Here is a 6581-nt window from a genome sequence, read left to right as displayed (position 1 = left end):
GCTCGGTAGTAGAGCACTTACCTACCAGGATCAGGAGCAAGAGTCCCAACCCCAGCTCTGAAATAAACAAGTTGTTATACAGATCCTACTATCTTCAGAAGTTACCTAAGGCAGAGTCAAGCTTTATCAAACTTCAGTGTCTTTCACATACAGAGGAGAATACCAGCTAACTTACAGATAGATGTACAGATTTAATAAGAAAACACATATAAATCAGGTGTGCTGGTACAATCCTGTAATCCCTGTATTGGGAGACTGAAATAAGTGGATCATGTGTTAGAATCCAACCTTGACTTCATAAGACCTAGGCTCAAAAACCAAGTAGCTAACCAATCAGCTAACCAACCAACCAATCAAACTAACCAATCAGCTAACCAATCAACTAGCCAACAGTCAGTCAACAAACCAATCAACCAGCCACTCAACACAACAACCACCAAAATCTTGAATGTAGTATTTAATAAATGATAATGTTGGGACCACTTCATAAACCATAATTTGTTTCTTTTACCTTTTGTATGCATGTTTGTGTATAGGTGTACACGTGGGTGGAGACCACAGGTCAACCTCAGTATCAGTCCTCAGGGGTCATTCACCTTATTTTCTGAGAGAAGGTCTCTCATTGGGAACTAGGGCTTTCTGGAATTACAACTGTAGGCCACTACATTGGGCTTTCTTTTACATGGGTTCTGGGGTTCAAATTCAGGTCTTTATGTTTGAGCAGTAAGCATTTTACTGCCTGAGCTACTGCTTCAGCCCTAGTTTTTCCTTTTAAAGTTCAGTTTCATGATCTATAGACACTGCTAGCCTCAGACTATGCTACCAAGAACAGATTGGGGCCCTGATTTAAAAAAAAAAAAACAAAAACAAAAACAAAAAACAAAACCCAGAAAACCAGAAATTCCTGATGCCCCCAGCCAGGGAAGCCTGCTTGAAAATCCTTACAGAAAATGCTTAGCCATAAGCAACATGCACCTCCCTGCAGAAGGTAGCAAGCAATTTTCACAGGGATCCCTATATCCATCATGCCCCTCCCCCAGACCATACTGGCCCTATCTGGCCTGTGGCTTGCCAGGGAAATGGTAGTTTTTATTTGTTGCTTGGACCCCATGGCGCTCAGCATAGTGGGTTGTAAACTCTCTGCGCTCAGCAAATGGATGCTTGAATGAATGAACAAACACATCTAAATTCAATCTATAGTCTCCCTGCCTATCCACTAACCACATCAGCTCGGGCATGTCGCTGACTTCCAAGTCATAGGCTAAGAATAAACATAAGGAATATGATTGTGAATCATGGCATAGGAAATGTTGTGCCTTATAAGACCCCGCATTAGCTGAGTTTGAGAACAAGGGCTTGGTATGGGATGAGTTGTGTAATGAACAATGTTGGCTGGACGATCCAGGTAGATCTCTCTCTCTCTCTCTCTCTCTCTCTCTCTCTCTCTCTCTCTCTCTCTCATGTGTGTGTGATAGCCCTTTTGTTAGACTTACTGAGAACTTGTATTTCCTCTGTCAAAACATAAAAGTAGATTCAGGTGAACTTCCCCTAAGTATTTTAAAACAAAAACCTGTGCTCTTGTGGGTTCTACTAGGAAACTCACCAGGATGTTACCAGCTTTTGTAAAGGTCTTTTCTGGTAGCTGTACCTGTTTATAGCCCCCAGGAAGCTCAGTCTTGACTCTAGATTCGGGCTTAGGCCATTAGGTTCACTAGTTCTTCCAAGAAGCCTGGCTGGACTTTTTGTCTCTGAAATTGCTCCCTCTGCCCTTGGCTCCTGCAGCTCCCATTAGTGTCCTCCTGTCATATGCTTTATGCTTACCGAGGTGGCTAACCTAAGTTTTTATTTCCATCAGCAGAACTAAGGTTCTGATTCTTACCCCCTCTCCCTAATCCATGAGTTTCAGGTAGGATTTGCATTTATAGATGTGTCTGTACACTCAGAGCTGCCCAGGGTCAAACAGTCATGCCCTGTGTGAGGCTGAAGCCAGCATGGGAGAGAGGAGTCATAACCACCCTGGCCAGAGTGAAGTTATTCTAAGCTGGGCATGGTGGGGCATACCTTTCATTGCAGCACTGGGGAGGCAGAGGCAGGTGGATCTCTGTCAGTTCAAGGCCAGCCTGGTCTATATAGTGGGTTCCAGGCCAGCCAGGGCTCCATAGTGTGTTCCTGTGTAAAAAATAAATAATACATACATACATACATACATATATACATACATACATAAAAATAGTGAAGTTATTCTAAAGAGACATACTTGTGCCTCTCCCTTTGGGTCTCAGAATACTGAGAGGATGGGCATCCAAGATCAGTTTGAAGAAATTGGAATTTCCCCAGGGACCTTATGCTGGGGGAAGGGAAAGGCTGAACTTGGTACCAACCAGAGGAGGAACTTGTCTGCCAGGAAGAGACTTAACACAGTTCTGAAAATTCACCAGATCCTCTCTCAGAAAAGACTGGAATCCAGTCAATGATGGGTCAGAGATGGGTGGGCCCACACCTTGGTCAGCTTAGTTTTTCATGCTTCTTGCCATGTATCTAAACCTAAATTTCATGTCAGTAACCTGAAGCTGGATTTGGAGGTCAATAGACCCTATTTGTTCCTCTCTCAGTGTGGCTGCGTGCCTTTCGCTCTTACTCCGCCCCTTTAATTAGCATACTGGGGACTGGTGGCTGAGGCTCCTTGTTGGGACAGCCATAGTCCAGGCTTTGACTCTAAGAACCATGGTAGCAAACAAGTGCGATGGGTAATGTCAGATAATCTTCCTGATCTTCCTGCTTTGGAAGACACATTGATGTAGAACAATCTTCAACTATGTCACTTGTGCATGTGTGACAGCCCATAGCCACTGGAACCTGTAATCGGGTTTCCAGCTGTGCTGGTGCAGGTGGGCTATAGGGAGCCCATCACACATGCTCAAACTGGGCAGCTGTGTCACCATTCCAGTCCAGTGTTCTCAAGTTTTATCTTTAAGCAGAAGTCTAGATTTTTTTTTAAATTACTTTTGTCTTATGTGTATGAGTATATTGCCTGCATGTGTGTAAGTGCGCCCATGTCATGCAGTGCTCACGGAAGTCAAAAGAAGGTATCAGATCCCATGGAACTGGAGTTACAGATAATTGTTAGCTGCTATGTGGGTATTGGGTATAAACCTGGGACCTCTGTAAGAGTGGTCAGTGCTCTTAACTGCTAAGCTATCTCTCCAGTCCCAAGGAGTCTAGATTTTTATGTGCACCATCCCAATGATTAGCCACTGTCTGGCTTGTTTTACAAAACCCTGGGATGGACAATTAAAGCAGCCTGGGACTATTTCAAGGCCAGGGGGTTGCTCTGGACAGAGGAACCTGGATCACAGAGGTTTGTCCTCAGCGTCACTTGTCTGAATCCCCAAAGTAGTATTATCATGCTTCCTCAATATGCACAAGGCCACCTGTCCACATCAGAGGGTGAGAGAGTCAGGACCGCACCCACATGTTATGCTCCTTGGATGTTGCTCTGCTAATATAAAAACACAGCTGTTACTTCAAAGACAGTAAGAGTTTACTCAGGAGCCAAAGGTGAGTGACTGAGGCCCAGGAACATGGATTCAGGTTACCCCAGATACCATGTTCTAACATGGTGACAGTTTTATGTTTTTAGAACTGTAAGAAAGTCATAACTCAAAGCATTTTTAAATATGCTGGTGTGTCACAGAAACAGGGAGAGAGGATCTCTCCTCAGGCCTCAGATGCTGTCTAAAGACATTCCCAACCTTTGGGTTGGTAGAAGCTATGGGTCTATTTATACACTCCAAAAAGGATTTTTACCTGATAGTCACAGAATGTTAGGTCACACACAGATTTAGGAGACCAAGACAGTTCAAGATAATTTGGCTCTGGACCTGCAACATTCCAGCTCTCTGCAGTCACTGAAGTTCTAATCAGTCGATTAGCCTTGAAGAATAACACAGATGCAGCTTTTTCTTTCTGGTAACTTCCCTTTCACGTTTCCTAGTTTTTAATGTCTCCTCAGTACATGTCCTGGTAGACTGATACCAGTGCGATGGTCTGACTTTGTAATGTCCTCCAAGAGTTCATGCTTTGAGTGCTTGTTCCCCAGCTGGTTTAGGGAAGGCTATGAGACCTTTAAGAGGTGGGGGCCTGGCTGGCAGAAGTAGAGCACTGAGGGCAGGTCTTAGAAGGTATAGCCCAGCTCTAGTTCTGAACCCTAATTCTCTCTGCTTCCTGGTCTAGCTAGCTCAATTCATACTACTGCTGCAAAGCCTCTGCATCAAGCTGTCTAGTCCAGGACGGACTGAAATCTCTCAAAAACCAGGTGACTGAGACCTGGGCTACCTTTAGAAGGATAACACTTCTCTAACAAGCTCTGGCTGAATCAATGACCCCCAGTGAAGCTTTGGATGTGAGCCAAGCCTGACCTGACCCAGGCAGTTTGTAGGCAAAAATGCCTCAAAGTCACCCTGAGGGAGAAGGGAAAAAAGATAGTGTCAAAGACATCAAGCATTCAGGGAGTGGGAATAGTTAATGGATTTAGGATCAGGTCCAGTGATGACCTGCATGGAATGTAAGGCCTTTGTTGGAAACTGAAGATGATGGCTCGGCATGGTGAGGTATGCCTATAAAAACACAAGTGTGGAAACTGAAGCAGGAGGGTCATGAGATCAAGGCCAGCCTGGGCCACATAGAAAGAGCCTGTCTCAAAACTTTATTAATTAAAGATTATAGTGTATGGCTAGTTAAGGTGTTAGATATAAAACTTTGACTCAACTTTCTGTTTCAGTCACAGGTATATAGCCATTTGTAAGGTAACTCTCATCCCTCTGAGGTACGCAAGTCATTCTCATACAAACTAGTGAGGCGAACAAGGGAGATGGGCCCACTCTGATTCCAGGTCATGTCTCCAACAACCCTCCTGTAGAGGAGACTCAGGTCCCACTAGCTTGCACTCTCAGGATTGGGTTCCAAGGTGAGTGGACAGGTGTAGGAACACTGTTGGTGGGAGAGGTGAAACATTAGCCACCCAGCCTCAGGGCTCCTCTGATGAAGGAAGGTGAACAGGTGCTTGGACCCTAACCAACCCAGAACTTCCACCCACAAGAGAATCCCAGGTCTTTTAGAAACACACCTGGACACAGGCCACTGTGTCTCACTACCATCCAGTCAGATTCTCAAGCTCACAAAGGTAGGCATATGATTCCTCTCACATCTGGACACAGGCAGCAGCTGAGGGGATTGCTCAGGAATCTGAGGTCTCACATGAGAGAAAGGAGCCTTGTCACAGACAGAGTGTATTTTAAACTCCAAAGTTAGTTAAAGTCACTCCAAAGTTAGTTAAAAACATACAGACCACTGAAGGTGTCCTTTGATAAATGAAACCTCTCAATATGAACTCACAAGTCTCAGAGTCTGACCACAGGTGGGACCCAAGAGAATGCCAGTGCTCAGGGCGTTGAATCTGCTGGGGCGGTCTGGTGCTGTTGAGCCTGGCCTAGTTGCCCGGAGTGCTCGGCGTCAGAGAATGGCCTTGATCCAAAACCTGACTGCTGTCATTTGGACCTGGCGTGTCCCTCAACAGCCCATGTGTGGTGGCTTTGTTGCTAGGCTGTTGGATAAACCCTCAGAGACTGAGGAAAATGTGAGTCCCTGCTCCCTGGTCCTCATTTCCTGCTCATGAGGTCAACATCTTTTGCTTTATCCTATGTTCCTCTCATGATATGCTACCTCAAAGCATCAGGGCCAACTGGTCAGGGCTTAAATCCTCCGAGACTGTGAGCCCCAATAAACCTTTTCTTTTATAAACTAATTGTGTTGGGTATTTGTTGCAGTAATAGAAAGCTGCTAAACACATTTTCTGCCCTAGTTTCAGATGATATCTATACCAGTTCATTTTTATTGTCGACTTGACACAAACTAGAGTCACCTGAAAAGAGGAAATCTCAGCTGAAGAATGGCTTCCATCAGATTGGCCTGTTAGTCATGCCTATGGGGCATTTTCTTGATTGTTAATTGATGAAGGAGGGCCCAGCCCTCTGTGGGCAGCACCATCCCTAAGCAGGTGGCCTCCTCCTGGAGCTCCTGCCCTGGCTTCCCTGGATGATGGACTGTAACCTGTAAGCTGAAATAGACACCTCAACCCCAAGTTGTTCTTGGTTATGGTGCTTATCATAGCAACAGAAAGTAAACTAGAACTGGCATGTCCCTGAGTGCTTGCTACCAGCCTCCCAGCCCCTCTTCACACACTTCCTGACTGACCTATTCCCAGTTTTACCAACGGACAACACTGGGCCCATTGACACCTTGGCTTTGTTTCCAGACTGCTCACCTCCTTTTCTTAGCTGGCTTACTTCTGCTCCAGATTTGCTTTGTAGACGCATTTCGCCACACAAGTCTGCCTTGGGAGTGGTAGCTAGTTGACTGTACTAACCTGTTTAGCTTTTGGGGGGACAGTTAATTTGGCTAGCCATAGGACCATAGAAAGGCAGTTTTTAACTATGTCGCTGAGTTTGTGTTCTCAATTAGCTTTAGCTTGCTGTGTAAGTGGCCACAGACAAAGTTGAATCCCCTTCTCTCTTTTGGCTTGA

The sequence above is a fragment of the Nannospalax galili genome, unplaced genomic scaffold (genome assembly GCF_000622305.1).
Source record: "Nannospalax galili isolate Female #2095 unplaced genomic scaffold, S.galili_v1.0 scaffold30, whole genome shotgun sequence".
Lineage (NCBI taxonomy): Eukaryota > Metazoa > Chordata > Mammalia > Rodentia > Spalacidae > Nannospalax > Nannospalax galili.
This window is presented reverse-complemented; position numbering follows the sequence as displayed.